Source organism: Podarcis vaucheri (assembly GCF_965113315.1).
Source record: "Podarcis vaucheri genome assembly, chromosome: 11".
NCBI classification, from domain to species: domain Eukaryota; kingdom Metazoa; phylum Chordata; class Lepidosauria; order Squamata; family Lacertidae; genus Podarcis; species Podarcis vaucheri.
Window position 1 is genome coordinate 4,530,569 of NC_138749.1, and position 26,585 is coordinate 4,557,153.

Genomic DNA, 26,585 nt, shown 5'->3' on the forward strand with positions numbered 1-26,585 from the left:
CCATCCATCCTCCAACCGCCTCCAGTCAATGTCTTGAATTTTGGCCTTCTTCCTTTTCAGCATTAAAAGTCCCCCCCAAGTCTGAAATCAAACAGCCGTCTTGTGTTGGGTGAAGTAATATCTCTAATTTGTGTGTACTTTTTCTTGATCTCATCACCTACTAGGTTTAAGGTCAATGGCTGTGGAATACCAAGCAGACATTAAATGAAACCGTGTCGCTAATTCAGTCCAGCGAGATATGTTTTATATCACAAAGGGATTTGTTCTGATACTCAAACAATGTATATTAATGAAATAGTCGAAAGCGATTCATTTGGTTCTCAGAGCAAACACATTAAGGGAGGGTGGGAGGGAAACCATTGAGAAGTAAAGCGTGCTGCTTCTTTTTTTAAACTGTGCTTTATTTAGGGCTAAGCTGGTAAGCGTCATTCAATAATTACAGAAGATTACAAGGAGTTTTAGGGAATTGAGAATCAGAGAGCAGTTGTATGGAACTGCGGAGTCATTTACACACCTAGATTAGGGGCTTGTTTCAGTGGTCTCATCCCAGCCAAACAACCAGAGAAGACCAGGGGGGTGTTTAGCCAGTATAAAGACTTCAAAATCAGGCCCAACAGGGAGAAAGACAGAGAACAGTTTCTTTAAAAAACAAAATAAGAAATCCCCCAAATCGAAACGAAAAGGCAAACAATTATTCGTAAAAGAACAGTGTCGTTGTTCTCGGTCCAATAAAATGGAGTAAAGGGGAAAACACACCCTTAAAAATCAAGTTTTAACACAGTGGAAATAAATTATAATAAATATGATATACTTTAAAATATATGTGTTCTTAAATAATTCATTGTTTCTATTTTTCTGATTCAGATTTTAAAGCAACTTTTTTTTAAACTGCTCTAAAGTCATTTACCAAAGATAAATATCGTGCTTTCCTTAAATAGTTTTCCTTGATTTTTTTTCTCTATCATTACAATTAAAAGTCCTACAAAATATGCAAATTTATTTACAGAAAAACAGAGCCAGCATCTTTTATTTTTAAACATCCCCCTGTTTTTCAAAATTCCTTGTAAACAGTTTCAGAAATTCTTCAAAGAGATTGCATTTTTGTAATTTTTTTTGTTTTTTGTTTTTGTGTTTTAAATATTTTTTTTAAATGTTTTTTGTGGTTTTTTATTTTTAAGATTAAGGTTCTAGGCTAAACCCCGCTCCCACCCCACCCCCGTCCTGAAGGGTTCTAGAGCAAATATGGAAGCTACTGAAGCGAAAGATGATTGGAGGTTGCTGGCGACAGCTTATGGAAACATGAAAGCGTCTTAGCTGTGGTTTTCTTTTTCCAGTTTATTTATTTTTTCGTCAAGTTCGAACTAACTTCCGATAGTCTGCAAGAAGATAGCCGTCAAGTCCCCCGCCCCGCCCCCCCTTTGCGTTGCCTACAGGAATTGAGAATTTTTTTTTGTTTCGTTTGCTTATTAGTTTTATTTATTTATTACTAGCTGGAATGCTTGCAGTTTAAAAAGCTGCCGAGATCAGCCGTCTTCTCCTTTGCCCCCCCTTCCCCCCACCCCCAATAAGACACAGCTTCCAACAGCAGTTGGCTGAGAGCAGGAACTGATTTCATTCTAAACTCTACAAAAGTTACAGTTCTACAACATCTTTGTGGATTTTTTTTTTTTTAGCATTAATGCTAACCTCTATGTATATATTTTTTTTGCTTTTTTATTTTTTTTATTTTTGCTTTTTATGTCATCTAATCCTTTCCCCCCTATTATATAGGTATTTTAAACTTTTTTTTCTTTTTTAAATTCTGTACAGCTATTTTAGGGCGGGTGGAGTCAGAAGCATTTACAAACTTGTGTTCTTTCTACTTTGCATCAGCCTTCTTGTCTTCGTCTTCTGCGCCTTCTTCTTCTTCATCATCATCATCATCATCACCATCACCATCACCATCACTTTCCAGTCCAGTGATCTGCTTATTTATGTGGGTTTCTCCTTTTCCTTTGTCTGCTTTCCACAGATACCCACCTCAACCTTCCCCATCTAAGCACTCAGTCCATACATATTATACAGAAAACCATACGAAAGTTTCATAGACTCTTAATTAATGTATAACCAAAGATCCTCCCCAAGTATCAAAGAACTATTATCTTGCCATTTTTTTAAAAGCGTTTAAGCGGTTTTTTTTTTGTTTTTACATATTTCATATAATTGCTCTCAAAACCTGTTATAGGAACAACAGCTCATGAGAAAAGGAAAGAACTTCTGTAATTTACATACAGCTACAAGTCTGCGATAAAAAGTTATGTCCTTTGGTCCCTATATAGCTAAGGAATGACAGATAAAGATGCTTAGTGACTGGTGCCATGGGGTTTCCATAGCAACTGCATCCTTGGTGGCAAACAGGCACTCCTCTTGTCAGTATCAAGGTTTGCATTTCCTGTTTGGAGAAAAGCCGCTGTGGTAACATCAGTTTCACTGCAGAAATCCTAGACGATCTTGCTCCTGTCGTGATTTTGTCTGTGGTTTTTTTGTTGTTGTTATTTATGTTTCTGTTTCAAGCTTATGTCCTTTCGAACCCAGCTGACGTGACTTTTCTTAAAGAAATGGTACAGTCTAAACAATCAGAAAGAGAGTAAGTCTGAAGTCTTCAGCTTGACTGATATTTGCTGATATGTTAAAGGTGTAATCCAACAGTTCTCGTTCCTATATATATTTATTTAATATATATATATATATTTCTCTAAATGTGGCCCATTCAGCTGATGCCCTAAAAAGAGATGAAGAAGATCATTGCAGATTTAACCAACATATGTTTTACCAGTTAAGAAAAGAAAAGAAAAATAACCTCCAAGAAATTAAACGAGGGAGAATGAAAGATAGAGAAAACTGACAAGGGAAGAGAAGTTCAAAAGTGTATACCTAAAAAGAAAAGAAAAAAGGAGGAAATTCAGGAGAACACCTGTTTCCAAGACAACCTTGCTCTCATTGTGGGAACTAAATGCAAATTTGGCAAAGGGGTTCAAGATCAGATCCCTAAACTGCTTTGGAACATTTTGAGAATGTTAAGCAATCCATCTCCCATAAGTGGTGCAAAGTCTTGCCGGTGTTTTCCTAGCTCCTAACGGCCCCTGACTACAAGGAACTTCGGCTCATAATGAAATCTGAAATGTTTACTCCTCTTAAGAAACAGCAACACTGTGCCATGATAATGTGCATTCATACACACCCTGTTTTCACATGGCTCCTCGTCTGTTTGGGAGCTGGAGCCTTCAAGCAGGGCTTTCGAACAAGTGAGCTCTTCCCCGTTCACTTCAGATTATGAGACAGCGCCAGATATTGCACCCTCACTGCAGACAGGTAGCTGCTGGAGATGCCACAATGAGTGTGCAAAGCTGTTCTCTGTGTCATGCACCTCGGTTCCCACAAAGCTTTGGATTGGGCTTCGGGGCTGCCGTGATGCCTAGGCTCTGATAAGTCCCACATTTCTGCATTTGCCAATTATCAGGGTGCTTCCACACTGTCAAACTATGGGAGCGCTCCCCCAAGTCACTCTCCATAGACTGAATTCAGGAAAGACCCATCTACAACCCAAAATAGAAGCGTGCTGTGGAGGGCTTTGTGGAGCACTGAAATTACACGGGCTTTCTCAGATGTAGGCATGTCTATAAACCTTCCCTGCACACTGGAGGGAAAAAGATACTGTAGTTTATCTATCATCTATCTATCATCTATCTATCTATCTATCTATCTATCTATCTATCTATCTATCTATCTCTATCATCTATCATCTATCATCTCTCTCTCTCTCTCTCTCTCTCTCATCTATCTATCATCTATCTATCTATCTATCATCTATCTATCTATCTATCTATCTATCTATCTATCTATCTATCTATCATCTATCACCTATCTATCTGTCTGTCTGTCTATCTCTCTATCTCTATCTCTATCTCTATCTCTATCTCTATCATCTATCTCTATCATCTATCATCTATCTATCATCTATAAACAAAGTGATTTTCCTTTGTTTGACCATGACAGTTTAGAATTACACCACCCCTTCCCCAAGCTTTCATTTTTCTACCACGAAAAAGTCAAGACTCTAACTTGGGCAGCTGGGTCTGTCATCGTCTGGTAAAGCACACATGCTCCTTAGCTTAATTTTGTGGGCCGCTTATAGGAAAGCAAGGAGAAATTGTCCTTTTAAAAGTCCCCCCCCCCCTCAACTTTCTGTGGGCAGTTAAGCTGCCAGGGAGATATTTTCTTTTGCAAATGGCAGAAAGAAACACTTTTTGCACAGGTGGCTTCAAAAAATAAAATGACTTGGAACCAACTTCCTCTCCTTCTCTCTCTCTCTCTGTGCAATAAAATAAACTAAAAATGTAAAGCTAACATTTCTTAAATATTTTTTTTTAATCATGATCCAACTAAACTTGACATTTAAGGAGGATGCTTAATCATTACGGATTAGCTCTTATCTCTTGCTAGCAAGCAGGTTTCTCTTCTTATACACTTGGTGATTTATTACATCAAGAAACTTAGAAACTGCAAAGCTCCCCTCTGGTGGGGAAGGTGTCATGCGTTATATCAAACCATGCTGGCAGGTTTCCGACACTGTTGATTGAACAAACAGCAAACCGTACACAGCAGTCTAAACAATTACAACACCAAAAATAATAAGAATAGAATAAGAAATAAAAAAAGGAAAACACTCATCTAGGACCCTTTTTCAGTTGTAAACAAACAAAAAGAAAAAATGCATTTTACTTTTGAATCAGGATTTTTTTCCCTCTCCCCCAAATAACACCCCCCTCCCCAGACAGGCTGGATTTATTGAGAGTTATTGCGCTATGAGGCAAATTAGGAATTCTAATAAGGTACGTTAGAAGCCGCAGGTTTTATTTTCTAGCTTGCTTTGGAAGGTAGCTCTTTCCATTTGTAAAAACTGCTGCGATTAACTATGAATTTTTGAGAGGGATTTGAAATATCTTAAGGAAGAAAGAAAGAAAAAAGATCAATTGAAAAAGGCCCCCAATTATCCATTGAAAAAAAGAAAACACAAGATTTTAGAGTGCAAGAATACCAATCACACATTTCCCCCCCTGCTTCCTTTTTTTAAAAAAAAGAAACTAGGAATTATTCATACATTTATAACAATCCCCCTTTCCGCCCCCGAAAGAATTAAGAATTCACGTTTCCCCTCTTTCCGTGTGATAATCTAAAGAAGCAAAAACCGCTGAACGAGAAATTAAACAACAAAGAAACCACTGCAAGCACTAAAGGAAACGAACAAATAATAGGAAATTAAAAAATAATAATTAAAAAAATGAGCACAGCAATAAAAAACCGTGGCAGCACAAAAGTCAAGAAAGGCACATGTGATCATGACTGGCCAATCATCAACTGATACAACATCCAAGAAAAAATGCTTCAATCACGGCACCTCCACGAAACTTGACGGCATGTCATGCAACCAATTCTTAGCTTCGTTACATGGCGCCATCATGTCACACTTTCAACTTCGAGTTGATTTGAACTTACGGACTGGGGGACTGTATTCTCCACTTTCCTGTCATTACGTGAACTTTTTTCCTAGCTCAGCGCGAGACTGTGGTGGATTTGACTGGCTCTTGGTTGATATTGTTGGAATTTGATTGAATGACAAAAGAAGAAAAGATTTTTTTTATATATATATCTTTGTATTTATATATAGTTTGGAAAAAAAAAGGCGGGACGGTGGGAAGGAAAGGTATAGATTAGAACGGCAAAAGAATTATGAAACCATAAGATATTTTTTGGAAAGAAAGGGGGATAAAAAAAATATAAGCACCAAAACACACCATCGTTCCGAAAAGCTCTAATGAACACGCACAAACGAACGTAAAGGAGAAAAAGAACCAGGAAACGGAAAAGGAATTAAGTAAATAAAACAGGGATGGAAGGAGCCTAGCAAGAGACACACCGACATATACAGACAGTTCGTGTGGGCACATAATAAACAGTGACCATTAACAGAACAATATGTCGTGGCAGCTAAAATAAGCATGCGTTGGATGGATGACAGCAGACGCCGGTAAGTTGGTTCGCAAAGTCTGGGAAAATATATTGGCTGCCAGCCATCCCCTGTTGACCTAAAAGCAAACCTTCCCCAGCCATTCCCATTTTTGCAGGCCTCTACTGGATGGGATGGGCCTACTAAAAGGGCTTGTGTTGGCCAGAGACTTGATGTCTCTTTCCTCCAAAGCAGCAACATTCGAAATTTGCCAGGCGCAGTATGCCCCTGGCTATCAACCACTCGCGACCAAGTGACGATGCCCGGGTGACAGGATAGTGCCTGAGCCTGACCATCTGGAGGTGGAGATCCTTGAACCTTGACTCTTCTCATACAATAGCAGCACACCCAGTAGAATTCTATCTGTGATATTCTACCTACACCATCAGAACGAATTTCAGGAACCAAAACGTTGTATTGAAAAATGCAACTTTAGAGCTGTCTGGCCAGAAATGGCAACTAGGCGTTCCATTTTGCCAGCTGTAACTCTGGTTTAAGGAGCCATTTGGCGCCCAGCTTATATATCTCAGTTTCTAACACTGCTCCAAAGGTGCAGAGCAAGGATCGCCAACGTGGTGCCCCAATGGACAGCCTGGACAAAGGATCCCCAATGGATAGCATGGACAACAATCAGAGATGGTGGGAATTGGAGTCCACTTGGAGCCCAACCACACCTGGAGAGTAAAGCAAATAAACAGGGAAGAAGGTGTGGTCGATGCGACTGAGCTATTGGCCTGCCTGTTGAACGTAGGACAGGCATATGAATTCCAGCTACTGCTACAAGTCCCATGATCACGCAAAGGTACCCTTCCCCAATCCAATGATTCCATTTCCCCATAGGTTCTCTTCTGCATCAGTGTTTGGTTCCTAACCATGGCTTGCGCCAATCTGAGATACTCTTCTCCACACACCCCACATCCAAGCTCACAAGTTCTCTGTTCCCTGGATGTAAAAAGCAGATTCACTTATCAAAGCCACTGCAGAGGAGGTGGGGTTGCGGGCTTCACGGCCCCACCACACGCATGGTGGCTGGAGCCCAGCCCCTGCGCAATGGACCTTGGTTGGTCGCCGTTGAGGGGCCTGGTAGGAATTTTTCCACTTGGCAAATTGGCACGGGCCACTTGGTTTTCACCTACCTCGTAACAAATTGTCACAACTTTCTTGGTATTAGCGGTTAGGCATTGGTATGGTTCTGTAGATGGAAGAGGGGAGGTAGCGCCATCACCTGCCCCACATATTGAAGGGTAGTCTGATAAAGGATTCCGGGGGGCGTGGCCCTGTCCAAAGCCTATGGATGTGAGGGCCTAAGGCACACCCCCTAGTGGTGACCCCAGGGGAGTTCCTAGTTGATGTGCATCAGCAGGACTCCCCCTACTGGTGGTTAACCCTTCCCGGACTTCAAGCGGATGGGCTGAAGCCGGATATAGTCCAATGTGTAAGCCAATACCACTCATCACCTGTAACCAATAAATTTGTGGCCTTATTTAGCCCATTAACCTTAATAATTGTGTCATGCGTCTTTATTTCCACTGGGGGGGGGGGACGGGAACTCGCTATGCAACACACCTGAAAGATAATTGGGAGAACTGCAAAAGAAAGTTTCTGAAAGTAAGCCAGGGTTGCTTCCCACAAGACAATTTGAGAACGTTAAGAAGATCTCAGCTGGATTGATAGGAATTTGCCTAGCCCACTGCACCAACCTGTCTCTAACTCTCTTTTAAACCCATCCAAATTCTTATATCAAGATCGCATCTGCGTAGGATACCCAGATGGGCCTAGACAAGGGGCGGGGCAGGGGCCAGCTGCCCCCGCCATCAAGTAAAACAATAGAAATACTTAACTGATGAATCATGTCGCTTCTGCCCCCCCCCCCAAGTCCTACCTTCCCCAGCAAAAATCCTGGCTATGCCCATGGATAGCCATGTTGGTCTGTGTTAGCCAAAACATCAGAAAGAACTGGAGATGCTTAAGAATAATGCATTTGTTGTAGTGAACAGTTTTGAGATCGGTTTGGGGGAAGCTGGCTGCATGGGAAGTGGAGTTTAGGGCTTTCCAGGAAGGCTGGTCCTTTACTTGGTAATAATAATAATAATAATAATCATCATCATCATCATCATCATCATTTATTACTTGTATCCCGCCCATCTGGCGGGACTTTCTCAGCCACTCTGGGCGGCTTCCAACAGAATATTAAAAACACGATAAAACATCAAACATTAAAAACTTCCCTAAACAGGGCTGCCTTCAGATGTGCCTTGGAGAGCTCATATGCCCCTAGATAAACTGTTTGCAGGCTAAATGGGGAAGGTTTGTAGGATATGAACTGGCTACTGTAACTCTCACAGACGAACTAGACTGTTGCGCTGCATTGACTCCTTCGCCTCAGTTGTGGAATGAGGTGATCAGGTGCAAAAAGGGCATTTTAAATACAGTTTTGCTGCAACGTTATTCCTCATGCTCACACAGACTGTTTTTGCTCTCTGTTCTTCTTTTTCCTGGGTGTTTTATCCTTCCTGCTTATTTATTTATTTAATTTCCTTGAATTTATATACTGGCCTACACCCGCAGGTCTCAGGGCGGTTCACAGAATAAAATCAAGATATAAAACCACAAAAATACATAATCCAAATAAAAACAGCAACAACCCAATAACCTCCCTTCCAAACAAAAAAACAAACAAAAACCACAACACATTTTAAAAGGGCATAGGATGTCAATCAAATCAACCAAAGACCTGGTTAAAGAGGAACGTTTTTGTCTGGCACCTAAAGGTATATGATGAAGGCACCAAGCAAACTTCCCTGGGGAGAGCGTTCCACAGATGGGGAGCCACTGCAGAGAAGGCCTCAAAAAAATGGCATTAATATGGTATCTCTCGTGTTTCCTAAGGATTCTTGCATCGTGTATGAAGGTGGAATCCTTTATTCATGGAACCAGTATGCCTTTCTGCAACAGTTCCTGCTTTCTGTTTGTGGATCCTCCTCACTCCCTCCATTGATTTCCATAAAACCCAACACATCGCAATAATTCCATGACTCAGCAATAGGAATACTTCCAGAAGATGTGACCGAATCCAAACACCCCCCTCTGTGAACAGATGTAGGACTGTCTCTAAGATTGGACACCATGAGGCAATCGCCTCAGGCAGCAGTTGCTGTGGAGCCCATCCTTGCCCGAGTCCCTGGCCATTCTTCCTGGCTGGAGGACTTGGCTCTGTACGCCACACAGCTTGGTCTCCACCCTTTAAACTAGCCTGTTGCCTTAGGTGTGGGCGAAGGATACTATCCTGCCACCTGCGTTGTTGATGTGCGGGTCAACTGGCCACCCAGTTGGCTTCTGCATGTAGAAGGGGACACCATTTTGTCCCTTCCCTCGGGCAGCAAAATGTCCTGAACTGGGCCTGAGCGGAACACACCATTCTGCTCACGCTGTGGCAGGAGCTGTAAATGTGCCCACGGGGACCAGTCTCCTTGCCGGTACCCCCCTTTGGTGCCCATGAAACGCCTCAGTAAATATCCCATCAAAAATTCACAAAGCGTGTTCTCACTAGCAGAGAGCACGTGTTGCGGTTGGGGAGCAGGCCACCATCATGACTAGGCAATTTTGGGAACCCAAGATGAAAGGGTTAATTGGGTCGCTGGGGAAATTTGGGTGTTGCAAAATTGGAGGAGGGGTTTAGAGTCTATAAATTGAGGAGCTAGACTAGGGGACTTCCTCTTGGCCATTTTGCATCGGATCACCCGCCCCCCCTCCCTTTTATAGGGTGGTTCTTGGGTTCATTTGACCTTGCTATGCCTGTCATGGGGTCGTTCGCCTTTGAGCGGGGGCCTGGTAGGAATTTTGCCATTTGGCTGATTGGCTCTTGCCACTTGGTTTTTGCCTACTGCGTAGCAAATCGTCACAACTTGTAAGGTTGGCGGTTAGGCATTGGTTAAATTGGTGCTTGGAGGGGTAAGGTGCCTATCCCTCCAAATGATGCGAATGGGAATTCCGTTAAAGGAATCCAGGGGCTTGCCATCCTTTCGTCCTTGTCCGTGGAGCCGGACTTGGGCCGGGCAAGACCCCACCGGAACATGAGGGTGAGAGGTGTTGGACTGCATTTACCCAGCCTCATTTCTCCCCAATACTTGTTTCCCACGCTGGCTTCCGGTGGTGTCCGGAAGTGCCAGCGCTGTCCTTGGGGGGGCAAGGACATAGTCATAACCAATGCCTAAGCAACCACTCACATTTTCTGTATTTAAATAAAGTTGTGGCCAAAATTATGCCAAAAACCTTAAACAAAAAATTAACGTGTGCTGTGTGAATTTTTTTTGGGGGGGTGGCACTGCGGAACTCAACACGCAACGCACAGGGGACAGTTTGCTCTTCCTGCTCAGTTCTCGTTTCAGCTGCCTCAAACTGGTTGGCATTGAACACATCCCCTTAAACGTGCTATTGTTCAGAAAACTGACGCAAGGATTGAACCCACCCCTTCCATTTTGAACAGAGGAGGAGAGTTTTGCTCTGTGACTACATAGGGCTGGTTGGTGTAAGTGCCTCTCCCCACTTCTGTGGGGGGCAGCTGGTACAGGGTGGAGTCCTTCCATGCCCTTTTTTGGGGGTGGGGGGATCCTATCCCTTCCTTTCTTAGATATTGCCGTCATTTTGTGTTACATCACACACATTATCCATATGGTTTTGTGCCACATACCCGCAGAAGTCACTTTGTGTTATTCCACAGCTCCCACAACAACTACTTCACCCCCCCAAGCTGCTTTCCAGGGATCAATATACCATATTGGGCAAGGACATTTCTGCTCAGAAGACCCAAGTAGGGGTGTTTATTTGAATAAAATATTGGGGGGGGGGCTCAGGGAAGCTCCGCCGCACATAACTGATCACAAGACACATGCACACCATTTGAATGGCAACGTCCATCAACTTTGGGGGTCCCCTGAAATACTTTATCGGGGGCACGTGCGAAAGGACCTTGCTCCAAGGAGTTGGCTCCTGGAGCCCAAAAGCATCTTACCAGTAATGTTCTGCACTCAAACAACCTTACACCGAGTACTCATGTACTTGGGAGGGCTTTCTATGGGTTACAAATCTGCCGCAGTTGCTTACATCTCTCCCCCAGTCTCCCTCCCCAACCAAAACCCTCTCGAAACTAAGAGCATGTTCAGTATCTCTGAGCTAGGCCTGGCCGTGCAGAAACAAGCTAACTCTAATCTTTCAACACTCAATTAGCACGTTGGATATTTTATTATTATTTTTTGCCTGCAGCTTCAAATTACCTTCAAGGTGTATGGCTCAATTAACTAAAAATATTTCTTGACTCGTTTTTAATTGCACTAAAACTAGGATACACCTCCAGCTAGGAAGAGTAAGGTGAAAATTGGTGTCCCCATATGTTGAAGATTGATTGAAGCCTGAGATCACTCAATAAGCTTTCATAGGACTATTAATTATTAAACTTTTATTAATTTCTCCTTACATTTTTTTTAAAAAAGACATTCAAAGCCCCACTTCGTACGATGTTCCTGAAATTTAATAATTGCACCAGTAAAGCTGGGGTGCTTGTCTTAGAAACAATTTTGAGCACCTTTTGCAGGATATAAACATCAATGGGCAAGCATTTGTTTGCTGGAAAGTGGGCACATCCATGAGCATCTTTCACCTATTTTCAGCCTGCCTATAATCTCTAGCTGTTGGTAGTTGCCTGAGCTAGGTATGAAACTCCAAGTCCAGAGATTTGCTGAAGAGGCTCACTTGTGGGTCGAATGCAAAAACCCAGACACATTAAAACCAAGGACAACATTAGCACAGGAATAAACATAAACGGCAATTAAAATTGGCTTGTCCCATTCTTCCTCGCGTGAAGATAGCCACCACAACATATGCCGTTCTGATTATGGCAGGCAGGTCATGCCAGCCAGGCTCCCCCAACCCTATAGCCATGACATGATCCATTCTTTGTAATGGACTCCAAGTAGGAAATGATGGATAGATGATGGAGGGATGGATGGATGGAGGCAGGGACAACTCAGCCATTAGACAGAATTAGGACAATAGCCTCAGGGGGCACCAGGGAGCAGTAGCAGCAGATACCGGCTCCCCAGCTGTTCCACCTGAGCTCCCTGACCATCCTCCTCAGTGGGAGATCAGAGCCATGTGTGCCACAGTCTAGAGATGCACCCACTCAACCCCAAATTCTCCTGCTGCTGTCATGTACAGCCTTCCCATTGGTGAAATAAGGTTCAGCTGGCAATCCTGACAGCTTCTGTATACGGAATGGGGAGGGCACAATTTTGTCCCTGGAGGCAGCATGTCCTCCATGCTTACTAACCAGCATTACCGCCTTTACACAACTATAACAAGAATACTGTCCAACACTTGCTGAATTAACACACCTGTGTCACATTACCTGTGCAGAACCCTATGCACATTTCCCCGAGAGTAAGTTCCACTGAACTCATGGGACTTACTTCTGAATAAACACATGCAGGATTGATCTATAAATGAAAAAAGGTTTACACTCCCCCCTTCCTCAACTTGGTGTAATCCAGACATTTGGGACTACAACATCCATCAGGCTGAGTCAGCACAGCTGTCTGGTTTATGAAGTATGGTGATGAGCCCACCAAAGCAACCACCTCCATAGAGTCTTGGTAACCTCACGGCTCAATTTTTACGACACGTCCTATGGAGGACTACCATTTGACCTGGTCTATCCTTGGGCCTAGGGATGCAGGTGGCGCTGTGGTCTAAACCACAGAGCCTAGGGCTTGCCGATCAGAAGATCGGTGGTTCGAATCCCTGCAATGGGATGAGCTCCCGTTGATCGATCCCATCTCCTGCCAACCTAACAGTTTGAAAGTACATCAGAGTGCAAGTAGATAAATAGGTACCGCTCCAGCAGGAAGGTAAACGGCGTTTCTGTGCGCTGCTCTGGTTCGCCAGAAGCGGCTTAGTCATGCTGGCCACATGACCTGGAAGCTGTACGACGGCTCTCTCGGCCAGTAAAGCGAGATGAGCGCCGCAACCCCAGAGTCAGCCATGACTGGACCTAATGGTCAGGGGTCCCTTTACCTTTACCTAACCTTACCATACACCTCTAGAGTTTCAAGCCTCAATATAAAAATGGTGGAAATTAAATAAAGAAACAATGCTATCCTTTTCAAATTCACCCACTCAGCTAACCATCATCAAGTGTTGGTGTGATCAAGTGATGTATACCTGGAAGTGTGAGCTGGATGCTTTGCAACGCCAATTGCACATGTCATAAGCACAAGTCATAGATCTAATCTTTAAAAATAATCTTGCAACATCTTGCTCCTCATATATGAATACTTTCGGATTTAGCACATGTCTAGTGGCGACAGGCAAATCAATTCTGCCTCCCTCTTGGAAACTAATCCCCAGCATTAGCACTAAAATAAATTCCCCCACCAGCATCTGGAAAGGGTTGCACTTCCTTGCAGGATTCCCATAGATTCATCCTTGAAGATGGGACAGAAGCTACAGCTACTGCAGTTGGTGGAATCCTAAACGATGTGGCATATTGAAATCATAGGACACCAATCTAACGAGGTCTGAATTTTCAGCCTATGGATGACTGAGCCCAATACAAGATATTAACATACCCTCCAACATTTCTCTGATGAAACTAGGGACGTCCTATTCAATAATAATAATAATAATAATAATAATAATAATAATAATAATAATGTTACTATTTATACCCCTCCATCATTCTGAGTTGCCACTCTGGGTGGCTTCTAACATATATAAAAACATAATAAAACATTAAACTTCCCTATACAGGGCTGCCTGCAGATAGCCCAGGGGTCAGAGAACTCCATACCCTCCAACCTTCTCTGATGAAACTAGGGACGTCTAGGGATGTGGGTGGTGCTGTGGGTTAAACCACAGAGCCTAGGACTTGCCGATCAGAAAGTCGGCGGTTCGAATCCCCGCGACGGGGTGAGCTTCCATTGCTCGGTCCCTGCTCCTGCCAACCTAGCAGTTCGAAAGCACGTCAAAGTGCAAGTAGATAAATAGGTACTCTTCCGGCGGGAAGGTAAACGGTGTTTCCGTGCGCTGCTCTGGTTTGCCAGAAGCGGCTTAGTCATGCTTGCCACATGACCTGGAAGCTGTACGCCGGCTCCCTCGGCCAATAAAGTGAGATGAGCGCTGCAACCCCAGAGTCGGCCACGACTGGACCTAATGGTCAGGGGTCCCTTTACCTTTACCTAAGGAAAAGCAGGACATTCTGGGATCAAATCAGAAACTGGGACAGCTTCTGTAAATCTGGTTCATCCCTGGAAAACAGGGACACTTGGAGGGTCTGTATTAATGCTAACTTCCCAACAACTTAGGCCTTGAATGAACACCCTTCCAGCGTTACCTGTGGGGCCTTACCTGTGAAGTGCCCTCTCCAAGGAACCTTGCCTGGTGTCTACCCTTTTCTCATATCAAGGTAAAGGTCTTTCTGCATTTTGACGTTTTCTTAGCATCACTTTAAATTGTTGTATACCCAGTGCTATTTTTCTAAAATAAAGAGGAGCAGGAGCTTACCATGAACTTCTCCCTTGTTCTCTTAGAATGGTAATGGCGCCTGCTTCAGAGGTACAGTGGTACCTCGGGTTACAGACGCCTCAGGTTACAGACTCTGCTAACCCAGAAATAGCACCTTGGGTTAAGGTGCTTTGCTTCAGGATGAAACTTTGCTCTAGGATGAGAACAGAAATCACGCAGCGGCAGCAGGAGGCCCCATTAGCTAAAGTGGTGTCTCAGGTTAAGAACAGTTTCAGGTTAAGAACAAACCTCCAGAACGAATTAAGTTCTTAACCCGAGGTACCACTGTACTGGAGTTGAGCTCCTATGAGCTCAGGCTGAAACAAAGCCCTGCTTATACCTCTTTTTAAGTTTTCATTGATCCGTACTGTTCTATTCTTGTTATTTAGATTAAAAAAAAAACCTTATGTAAGCCATTGCCATGGGGTATAAGTTTGAACCATAACCAAGCAAGCAAATACCTGCATGTGTCTAAATAGATTCTGTGCCCAAATAGAGTCTGCAGGAATGCAGATGGTATCCTTGCATCCAAGACAGAAACTCTGGAAACTGATTAAAGAGGGTTGGAAGGGACAGGGGAGGGGGAATCACTTCACAGCCGGGCTGCCCTCAACAAGAAAAGGTGGCTGACACCATGTGCCGCTCTAATCAGCGCTGAAAGCTTATGAGGTCAAGGTCTGCCTCCTTCTCCATTACTCTTTCCTCTGTCTTTTCAGCTTTTTTCGCCTGTCTGCTTGGGTCTTGAAGGGCTGCTCTTGTCAGCCCATACATATTAAAAACACCCTCCCAGCATAAAAAAATCCCTAAAAACCACCCCCTCAAGTAATATACCCAATGAGGGAGATGGAATGGGATGAAAGGTGAACAAAGGCTCTGCGAAAGCAAAAACAAAACCAAAAAACCAAGTGGGATATTCAGCCACATCAAGGACCAGCTCATTAATCACAATCCAACAGACCAAGACTAAGGCTAACTTGAGTTTTTGAAAATACATATCGGGAGAGGAAGCTGGGAAACGGCCAAAGGCGTCACATGGCGAGGTTGCTCTGATGGGGAGATCAGAGGCAAGTGCGAGCCATGTGCTCTGTAAGGCTCCCAATGGCTGCAGCTTGAGCAGGTCTGCTCCCGGGGCATTTAAACAACCCTCACTTGGACCCTTCACCTGGTTTTTCTTATCAGGTACGAAGAGCCGAGGTTGGGGCAATCTTAGCTTTGGATGGAGGGGAGGTTGTACAGTGGTACATCGGGTTACATACACTTCAGGTTACAGACTCTGCTAACCCAGAAATAGTACCTCGGGTTAAGAACTTTGCTTCAGGATGAGAACAGAAATCGTGTGGCGGCAGCAGGAGGCCCCATTAGTTAAAGTGGTGCTTCAGGTTAAGAGTAGTTTCAGGTTAAGAACGGACCTCCGGAAAGAATTAAGTACTTAACCCAAGGTACCACTGTAGTTCCTTCCTGTCCCTCCAATGCTAGGGTATCCTGTGTGATGTGGTTAAGAGCGGTAGGCTCGTAATCTGGTGAACTGGGTTTGATTCCCCGCTCCTCCACATGTGGCTGCTGGGCCAGTCACACTTCTCTGAAGTCTCTCAGCCCCACTCACCTCACAGAGTGTCTGTTGTGGGGGAGGAAGGGAAAGGAGAATGTTAGCTGCTTTGAGACTGCTTGGAGTAGTGATAAAGTGGGATATCAGATCCAAACTCCTCTTAAAGTGATACAGGGGGAGTGGCCTATTTCCCGTTGAGGCCCAGGGCCAATCGTACTCCACCAAGCTCCAAGAGGCTCCTCTTGTTTGATGGAAGTCTTAGGAACCCCCGCTGCCAGATTGACTCATGGCGGCACTTCCGGCATGCAGGCCGGAAGTAAATGATTGCCCCATGCCTAAGCCAAACCTCTTGTGTCTTGTATTCAATAAAGGCATAGTCTGTTTCAAACCAAAGCCATTCTATGTTGTCCTTTTTCCTACTTGGTGGGCCGGGGGGGGCAGAGGTGGCACAATGGCTTGGCCTGCAAGAAATGTCATGGGGTCTGAATCAAAAAGTGGTGGTGGTGGGGTCAATATCCCAGCAGAAGAAGTGGGAGACCATGGCATTTCATGGGACAAGGGATGGAGGATATCAACAGTGTCTTTCCTTGCAATTTTCTTCCTTCACATTTCTAGGAGGGCAATGTTGTCTGCTCCTCTGGTATAAATGACAGCTGTCTTAAATGGGCTCTACTTTGCTAATGATGTTCCCATACTAATGGCTCGATTTTATTTATCGATTTTAAAAAGGTACATTTCTTTGCTGCCTTTCAGGACAGTAGATCACCCCCAACATCGTCAAACGGCTCACCATATAAGATCACAGTGGGCGTGCTCACATATTGCATGCAATGAGCTGTGTGCCTGCATACACAACCACTGAGCTGTACATTCATACAGTTGTTCACACATCATGATCACCGAGAGTACAGTGTGTACCTGTGTACAGATTTCACTGAGCTGCCTAAATCAAAAAAGTGTACACTCTTACGCTCATTTGTAACGTGTGAGCTTAATAAAACAACAAGTGCCATTATAAACTGCACAACTAGAATCAATACATAATCCAGCTCCTTAAATGCAAGACGGATAAGCTGCAGATAATACGCCCATATAAAACCATTGCAGCTCACCCTCTCGTGCCAAGCATGGGGTTGCTACAATATACTGCTACAAACTCCCCAATCTTAAGCTTTGCTAAAGGCCAGTTGGAAAATGAAAGCCAGATCAAGAGAGGAGGCAAACACAATTCTCTTGGTGGCGGGGGGGGGGGGCATCCCTGAAAAAGCCCTCTCTCATGCACCTGCTACTATGGTTGTAGCAGGTGGCACTGGGGTCCAAACCTCTGAGCCTCTTAGGTTTGCCTATTGTAAGGTTGGCAGTTTGAATCCCTGCAATGGAGTGATCTCCCGTTGCTCTGGTCCAGCTTCTGCCAACTTTGCAGTTCGAAAGCACACCAGCACAAGTAGACAAACAGGTACCACTGTGGCGTGAAGGTAAATGGCATTTCTGTCCGCTCTGGCACATGGTGTCCCGTTGTGTGAAGAATTGCAACACAATGTGCTGCGTGAAGAATTGCAAGAGGAATGTCTTCAGGGCGTTAAAACCAGGTGCTGGTTTTAACCTTTAAAGCCCTAAACAGCCTAGGACCCTCATACCTATTGGACCTCCTCTCCTGGTATGTCCCATGGAGGACCTTACGGTCTTCAAATAAAAACATCTTGGAGATCTCGGGACACAGGGAGTGTTATGTACTGAGTTGTGTACAGGGAGGTTAGGCTGGCCTCAACCAGAGCCAGGGCTTTTTCGGCTGCGACTCCGATCTGGTGAAACGCTGTCACAAGAGACTTGACATCTTTCCACAGGGCCTTCAAGACAGAGCTGTTCCACCAGGCCTTTGGCCAAGGCACAGTCTGACCCCCTCCTTCGGTAATCCTCACAGAAGTCTAGCCCAATGGTTGCTATTAATTTGTTTTTGAATTTATTTTAGAATGAATTGGTTTTAGAAATTGATTGTGATTTTAGGTAAACTGTTATACTTTTATTGTTAGCCGCTCTGAGCCTGGCTTCGGCTGGAGAGGGTGGGATATAAATAATAATAATAATAATAATAATAATAATAATAATAATAATTGACAGCCCTACTTAGATAGCATGGCAGTCATCTAGTCCAGAAGCAACTAGGGACTGAGTAACAGAGGCAAAAGCTACTGCCTCCGAGACAGGACAGCATCTGATTTGGCAATGCTTCTTTGAGGCTCGCTCATTTGTTCCTTCCCAGAGAAGCATTTTCCCATCCATCCTGACCTGGGAATTTTTCACCCTGGTACAGGACAGATCAGGAAAAACTGCTAACATCCTTGCTCCCACCCCCCACCCCCAACGCCTGGTCCACCCCTGCACTGACAGATTTTGAGAAACGAGGGCTTTGTCTGCTGTATGGACCTTTTTGATGGATTCCACCTCAGCCAAACGAAATTAAGATTTCAGCAAACAAGCCCCACTTCTGCGGTGGCGGCAGAACAAATGACGGCTGATAATTGCCAGCTCCTCTTGCTTATTCTTTGCTCTGCTCACTCCATCAGTCTCTCCAGATTATATTTTCAGCTGAGTTTAATGAACGTCATTTATTAAACTAACACCAGGGTTCTGCTCTGGCCTCAGACAGATGTGTTCGCTAATATGAATCATTCCTTTAAATTGGATTATTCTGATTGAGAACAGATCCCCGCCACTCCATGGAACGCAAACAAACGGAGCTCACTCTCCTCCGGTCGTGACAGTAATCAGGTTGTGCTCATTAAAAGCCCATCCTGGTGCCATTCACATCTGGGGCTGGAAGGGGAGCGACAATACCATTTTCCTGTTGATACCCCAGGTACAAAATAGAATCAGCACAGCAAATTCATTTTTATCCATTTTCTGAGGCAGTGGGCAAAACAGCAAAGCTCACCCAGCTTAGGTTCACATCTTGGCTTTCAGATGCATGGCCAATGGGCAAAGTCAACTGGTTTCATGTCCTGCTTTGTCACCACAAATGTTTACTATTCCAGCATTTAACAAGGCGGCAAATGTGTGCCCTGGGTTCCAGTGGGTTGACTCCAAGGGGAAAAGACAGTGTTGAGGAGCAAGGTAAGTTCCACATGCAGACTTACTGATTCACTCATCTGCACCTTGTGACATTTTATGCAAAAGTTTGACTTGTTCGCCCATCTGGGATTGAGGGGGAAATAACTAAATGGTCTTATGCCATGACTTCATCACTATCTGTCTCCAAAATAGCATTTCCACCCTCAAACTTCACCCCCCTCTCTTGCCCATGCAGTGCTCCAGTCATTGACCCCTGCCCCCCCAAGAGGGAAAAAAAATTCTCAATTTTTGCATGGGTAAAGTTAATTGTCACTATTGATCACCCAAGATTCCCTACTTTTTAAAAAATGAAGAAATTCTCCTCCTTAAAAATCATGTCTTACCATGCTTAAAACTGCAAGCCTAAATACACTCACTAGGGAGAAAGTCATAAAGTTTTTTTTTTGTTTTTTGTTTTGGTAACATTCACAAATTGGTGCTGAAATGGGGAAAATGGAAAAATAGAAACCCATATTGAGAGATTCAGCCATCCCTAGGAAAGAGTATAGGAGAGAGCTTTTATTGACATATCTCAGCGGAGTGCCTTTATGCATTGACTGAGGCTTAGGTCTGTTGTTCATTTAATCAGATGTTCGGAGGAAATTGTATGTCTTGTCATCAGGGATGTCATCATAAGTGCTATCCTGTGGCAGCGGATCAAGCAGCTTATGCGCAGGACCCCAAAGGAAAAAAACAGCATTACAAAGGACGCAGGGCCTTTACACTGGTGGTACCAGTGTTATGCAAGTGTCTCCCTGCTGAAATACGAGAGACCCCCATGGGTGCTATTCAATACTAGCCCTAATCAGAGTAGACCTATTGAAGTTAATCTAATATAATACAGTCATACCTCGGGTTAAAGTTGCTTCAGGTTGAGCATTTTTGGGTTGCGCTCCGTGGCGACCCGGAAGTAATGGAACGCGTTACTTCCGGGTTTCGCGCTCGCGCATGTGCAGATGCTCAAAATGACAGCATGCGCAGAGGCGACGAATCATGATCCGCGCATGCGCAGATGTGCAGACGCGGGTTGCGTTCTGCTCTGGATGCGAACGGGGCTATGGAACGGATCCCGTTCATATCCAGAGGTACCACTGTATATAGCTTGGGCCCAGACTATCTGAAAGATTGCATCTCCCTTTACAAACCTGCCCAGGTGATAAGATCCTCAGGTGAGCACCTTCTCTCACTCTCATCATCTTCAGAGGCATGGTTGGTGGTGACATTGAGAGAGAGAGAGAGAGAGAGATTCTCCCAAATTTTGGAAAGAGCGTTTAGATGGGCTCTCTTTGTTATCTTTCTGCTAGCAGGCTCGATACCATCCTATTTAGACAGACCTTTGAAAATTAGGTGCTATCAGGGAAGTCGGTATTTTAATGCTGGTTCTAAATGTGTTTTATTGTATTTTTATAGTTTCAAACTAGTTGGTTCTAATTACTTTGTATTTTAAAACGAGGGTTTTTGAATGTTGTGAACTGCCTTGAATGAATCCCAACTTGGGAGAAAAATATATTCAGTCAATCAACCAATGAATCAATGAATCAATGAATCAATCAATCAATATACATACACTTAGGTTTATTAATTTCAGTTGGTGTACTCTGAGTAGGACTTAGTTAAACACAACCTCATCAGCACTGGCACTCTGCCAGTTCCTGAAGACACACCTATTTAGTCAAGCGTTCCCCTGATCTCCTGACTTCAATTGTTCTAATTGCCATTTTACCTCTTTTGATTGCTATAATTGTTTAAATGGATTTGTTTTATTGAGCAGGTTGACTGGGGATCCTTAATGTTTTGACCACAGAATCATAGAGATAGAAGAGATCCAATGGTCATCTAGTCTAACCCTCTGCAATGCAGGAATCTTAGCTAAAAGCATCCATGGGATCCAACCTCTGCTTATAAACCTCCAAGGAAGGAGAGTCCACCACCTTCCGAGGGAGCCCGTTTTACTGCCAAACAGCTCTTACTGTCAGAAAGTTTTTCCGAATGTTTAATTGGAATCTCCTTTCTTGAAGCCATGAGTTCGAGTCCTACCTTCCAGAGCAGGAGAAAACAAGCATATCCCCTCTTCCATGTGACAACCCTTAAGATATTTGAAGATGGCTAACATATCTCCTCTGATGAAATTGTTTTCTTGAGTATTTTTAACAATTTGCACATATATATATATTATAACATGAAGGGACGTGGGTGGCACTGTGGGTTAAACCACAGAGCCTAGGGCTTGCCGATCAGAAGGTCAGCAGTTTAAATCCCCGCGACAGGATGAGCTCCTGTTCCTCGGTCCCTGCTCCTGCCCACCTAGCAATTTGAAAGCACGTCAAAGTGCAAGTAGAGAAATAGGTAATGCTCCGGTGGGAAGGTAAACGGTGCTTCCGTGCGCTGCTCTGGTTCACCAGAAATGGGCTTAGTCCTTCTGGCCACATGACCCGGAAGCTGTACGCCAGCTCCCTCGGCCAGTAAAGCGAGATGAGCGCCGCAACCCCAGAGTCATCCGTGACTGGACCTAACGGTCAGGGGTCCCTTTACCTTTATAACATAAAACTGGGATTATACTTGTGAACCACTTAGAAGGCACCTTCGCAGTGAATTAAACGGTGCATAAGTACCTGAACAAATAACCATCAATGCTGCGTAATGTGCGAGTGCTGAGGTCCTTCTTTGCCGTGGTGCAACTGGCAGGGAATCTGCTTATTTCCCCTGCACTGAAACCCTCACACATGTCCCTAACAACCACAACAGCAGCATAAGCGCTGACATTTTACCGTAGATTCCAGCGTATTAGGCGACTGGGCGTATTAGTCGACCCTCCAAATTTGCAGCAGCAGCGGGGGGCGGATACCCAGCGTATAAGACAACCCCAGACTTTTTAACCTCTTTTCTGGGGTTAAAAAGTCATCTTATAAGCCGGAATTTACGGTACTTGGACAGGCTGTAAGCAAGAGTGAAGGAAAAGTGGGCTGAGAGGTAGGCTGTTTCGCCCACTCCTTTCCGCCACTCAGAACAACCCTCTCCATGACGATTCCCCCTGCTTTGGTTTGCCTGTAGCTTTTCAGCTAGGGGTGTAAAAGCAGTTTGGGAAGTGGGATTTTGATCTGTTGGGGGGAAAGACTTAAGCAGCCTCTTCCACCCGCACCCCACCTAGTGCTGGTTTAGAATGGCAGAACAACGCCTATGAAGCAGCTTGAGGACATGGAATTCTGCAACCCCAGCCTGGTCAAATCCTGCCTTTTGGCTTCCTTATCAAAGAACTGTGTTTCGCCCCCTCTCACACACATGCTGCCTTTAATAAGGGCACAAATGTCTGTCTTTACGCCACGGTAAAACAACACCACTGACTGGATTACCGCCCTCTTGGAACCGCGAGAGGGGAACCTCGCCTGCTGTTTTTTTGCAAAACGATAGCTGTAATTTCCTGTAATATTATTTGGGTGAGGGTGTGTCTTTAATCAAAGTTCCGCGCGCAATCAGGGTTCAATTGCATCGCCTCCCACAGCTCCAGCTCTCCCAAAGCAAAGAAGCTGAACCTGTCTCCTCAAACTACCCCTTGCTCATTAAGGTGCCAACGCTGCAATGTAGCCAAATAGCTGCCCTGCATTAAAAAGAAAAATAAAAAGAGAGAGAGAGGGAGCAAAAAGCCACCCTCATGAACAAGCAGCAAATATTGCTGAATGGAATTTTGCCTCAGCATGGTAATTGCTGATTGTATTTCGAAGCGAACGCGGTAATTAATTATTGCAGTTTTCCATCAATGCGGGCTATTGTATGCCAATCTTAGTATAACCATGATAATTAGCAAACGGGATTTCACATCCATTAGAAATTGAAGTTTGCAGTTCATGGGAGAGAACTCTGTGCTGTGCTATTGCTGAAGCGACTGGCAGTTTAAAAGGATGCTATCAGGGTGGAAAATACAGGGAAAGAAACCCGCGATGCACCAAAAGAAGAAGGACAAAAATGAATTTAAAATAATAATAAAAAACAAGCAGCGTTTTACGGTCCCCACCCCTTTTGCTCCAGACCCTTCAGACTTTTAGCCTGGGTTTCCCGTTTTCCAGCAGGGTGCAGTCAAGTCAAATCATAAGCAGGAGTTAAACGCAGGACCTGGTTAGTAGATACTTCCGGAATAATCTGGGTGAGCTCATTTCTCCTGTGGTTCCTCTTAGCGAAGCGCAGCTCAAGATGGTTCATCAGTCATCCTGCTGCAGCCAAATGCCTTTTTCTTCCAGCTTGACCGCTTAGCAGCCTTGCAGGCAGATGAAGGCAGACCTGGGACCAGACCTGGGAGCTGGTGAAAGCCCATTTTGAGCCCAGTTGTGACAAAAGGTGAAGGACCTGTTGGATTTGGGGGAAGGGGCTAAACTGGTTTGGGGCGATCATAGTTGTCTATTTATGATATATTATTATTCATTGAATTTATATTCCGCCCTATACCTGGAGGTCTCATATATATATTGAATTTAGGTAAAGGTAAAGGGACCCCTGACCATTAGGTCCAGTCATGGCTGACTCTGGGGTTGTAGCGCTCATCTCGCTTTATTGGCCGAGGGAGCTGGCGTACAGCTTCCGGGTCATGTGGCCAGCATGACTAAGCCGCTTCTGGCGAACCAGAGCAGCACATGGAAACGCCGTTCTACCTTCTCGCTGGAGCAGTACCTATTTATCTACTTGCACTTTGGCGTGCTTTTGAACTGCTAGGTTGGCAGGAGCAGAGACCGAGCAATGGGAGCTCACCCTGTTGCGGGGATTCAAACCGCCGACCTTCTGATTGGCAAGTCCTAGGCTCTGTGGTTTAACCCACAGCGCCATCCATGTCCCATATTGAAATTATATCCCACCTTTTTCTCCTAGGCTCTGTGGTTTAACCCACAGCGCCACCCGCATCCAATTTAAATGTAGAGAGATGCAATTAAAAAAATTGCTATAATCTAAATTTGGCAATACGATGGGTGGCACTCAGTCAGCCTTACCCCAGATATGCCCACTCAACTGGATGGAATTGGCACTCCTACAGGTGATACAAAATATCCATCTCACATCTGTAAGAACTCAGTCTTTTAGTGTGGCAGTGCCTGCCCTACGGAACTCCCTGCCTCTTGATAGCAGGCAGCTGCTTTCACTGTGGTCTTTTTAGCACCTGCTAAAAATATTTTGGTTTAGACAAGCCTATCCAGACATACGGCATACGTGGCTCTCCCCTTCCCATTTAACTCCCGTGACAACCCTGAGAAATAGGCTTCGCTGGGAGGCAGTGACTGACCCAAGCTCACCCAGTGAGTAAGGATTCGAACTCTAGTCTCGCAGGTAGTCCAGCTCTGTGCTGTGTATGGAAACACTTTCTTTTATCTGACCTGAATCTCCCAACATTTGGCTACGCCGAATGCACACAAGTTCTAGCATATTATGAGAGAGGGAGAGAGATTTTCTCTTGTTCACTGTCAGGCAGTGAATTTTTGCAAAATTCTACTTTGCTTCTTTCTTAATTAAAAAGTCCCAAACGACGCAAACTTCCATTGTAGGAAAGTCGCTATATTCTCACCCTTTTCTGAACCTTTCCCAACCCTGACATATCCCTTCTGAGGCCAGGTAACTGATTCCAAGGGATCGCCCTTGATATCCCAAGAAGAAGAAGAGTTTAGATTTAATATCCCGCTTTATCACTACCCGAAGGAGTCTCAAAGCAGCTAACATTCTCCTTTCCCTTCCTCCCCCACAACAAACACTCTGTGAGGTGAGTGGGGCTGTGAGACTTCAGAGAAGTGTGACTGGCCCAAGGTCACCCAGCAGTTGCATGTGGAGGAGCAGGGAAGCGAACCCGGCTCACCAGATTACGAGTCTACTGCTCTTAACCACTACACCCAAGCAAACGGCGTCTTTCCGGAGACCCAGAGACCTGGGCAAGCGTCTCCAGGAAGACTCCAATGTGTTGGGTCAGCCCCTGTCCCTAACTCTCCACCTTGCCACAGTCTACCTTTCCCCCTTTACCTAGAAGGGAGTTTCCCATGTACTTCTTTCATACGTTTTAGGACATGGAGTGGCAATGGCGACTGTCAACGGCGTTTTGAGGAACGGTCACCCAAAGGACTCCACACACCTGGCCATTTCTCCCTCATTATTTTCTGTGTCTTACTATCTGGCAGCCACACCGAGTGCCTAGGAATCCTTGCCTTCTCATCTTGACGGGAGGATTTGAAATAGAATATATTGATTTTGGCAGATTTGCCTCAAATGATCCTCTCTTCGTCCTCCCGCCGGCCTGCCGCACACTCACACCTCCCTCCTCCCAGCTCTGCTTCTGTAATTAGAGAGGAAGGGGAGAGAAGAAGGTGGCCATTTTGGGAGGCGGCTTCTCTCCCCCCTTCCCCACGAAGGATCCTTAGGGGCTTTGTTTGTTGAAGCTTGTGACCTTATCTACCACATCTCAGTGATCTTTTTAATGCCTGAAAACAACTTTGAGAGCATTAGTGGCGAAAACAAGACTTAAAACCACTGTAGGCTAAAACAATTTGTGTTCTAAAAGAGGGATTTGATCAAAGGGATGAAAAAAGCACTCAGAATTAATTGAGTGGAGCTTTCTCCCTCCATCTCTCTCAGCTCCTTTTCTTGCTCTCCCTCTTCTCTCGTAGTCTAGCAATGTCTTGGGAGCTTCAGCCCACGTGGGGAGCTTCCTCCAAATGAAAGGGGTCTTCCTTGTTTGTTTAACGGTGAAGGTTGGACACACACGTCCTTTAGAAGGCAACAGACACCCAGCGCCTCCTTGCAGAAGTGACTGGGAAGACCTGCACACAAGGGGAGCTCCAGATAAACATGGAGGTGTCTCTATGGATCTCTACCCAATGGCCTAGTCGCCAATTCCAGACAGGCTCTTTTGGAGCACTTCACAGCCCGTTTTGGGATCTCCTGAGCCACTTTTAGTTGAGGTTAGGCTGGCCTCAATCAGAGCCAGGGCTTTTTCGGCCTTGGCCCCGATCTGGTGGAACACTCTGTCACATGAGACTAGAGCGCTTTCCACAGGGCCTGCAAGACAGAGCTGTTCCACCAGGCCTTTGGCCAAGGCACAGTCTGACCCCCTCCTTTGGTAATCCTCACAGAACTCTAGCCCAATGGTTGCCATTAATTTGATTTTGAATTGTTTTTTGAATGAATTGATTTTAGAATGCATTTCAATTAATTGATTGTGATTTTATGTAAACTGTGTTACTTTTATTGTTGTTAGCCGCTCTGACCCCAGCTTCAGGTGGGATATAAATAAATTATTATTATTATTATTATTATTATTATTATTATTATTATTATTATTATTATTAGAACAGCCTGCTGGATCAG

General features: G+C 44.6%; 1 protein-coding gene across 13 annotated transcripts in view; it reads right to left on the reverse strand.

The window, feature by feature from the left end:
- Nucleotides 1-380: 380 nt before the first annotated feature.
- Nucleotides 381-26,585, reverse strand: part of CELF4 (CUGBP Elav-like family member 4) — an 815,176-nt gene continuing 788,971 nt past the window's right edge. For 12 of the 13 annotated variants that reach the window (XM_082242033.1, XM_082242038.1, XM_082242032.1 and 9 more), the window contains exon 13: nucleotides 381-2,761. The gene's annotated coding sequence lies outside the window, so the exon portion shown is untranslated. Of the gene's footprint in view, nucleotides 2,762-5,535; nucleotides 5,624-26,585 lie in introns of all 13 variants that reach the window. The other variant, XR_014224487.1, reaches the window with a different exon arrangement.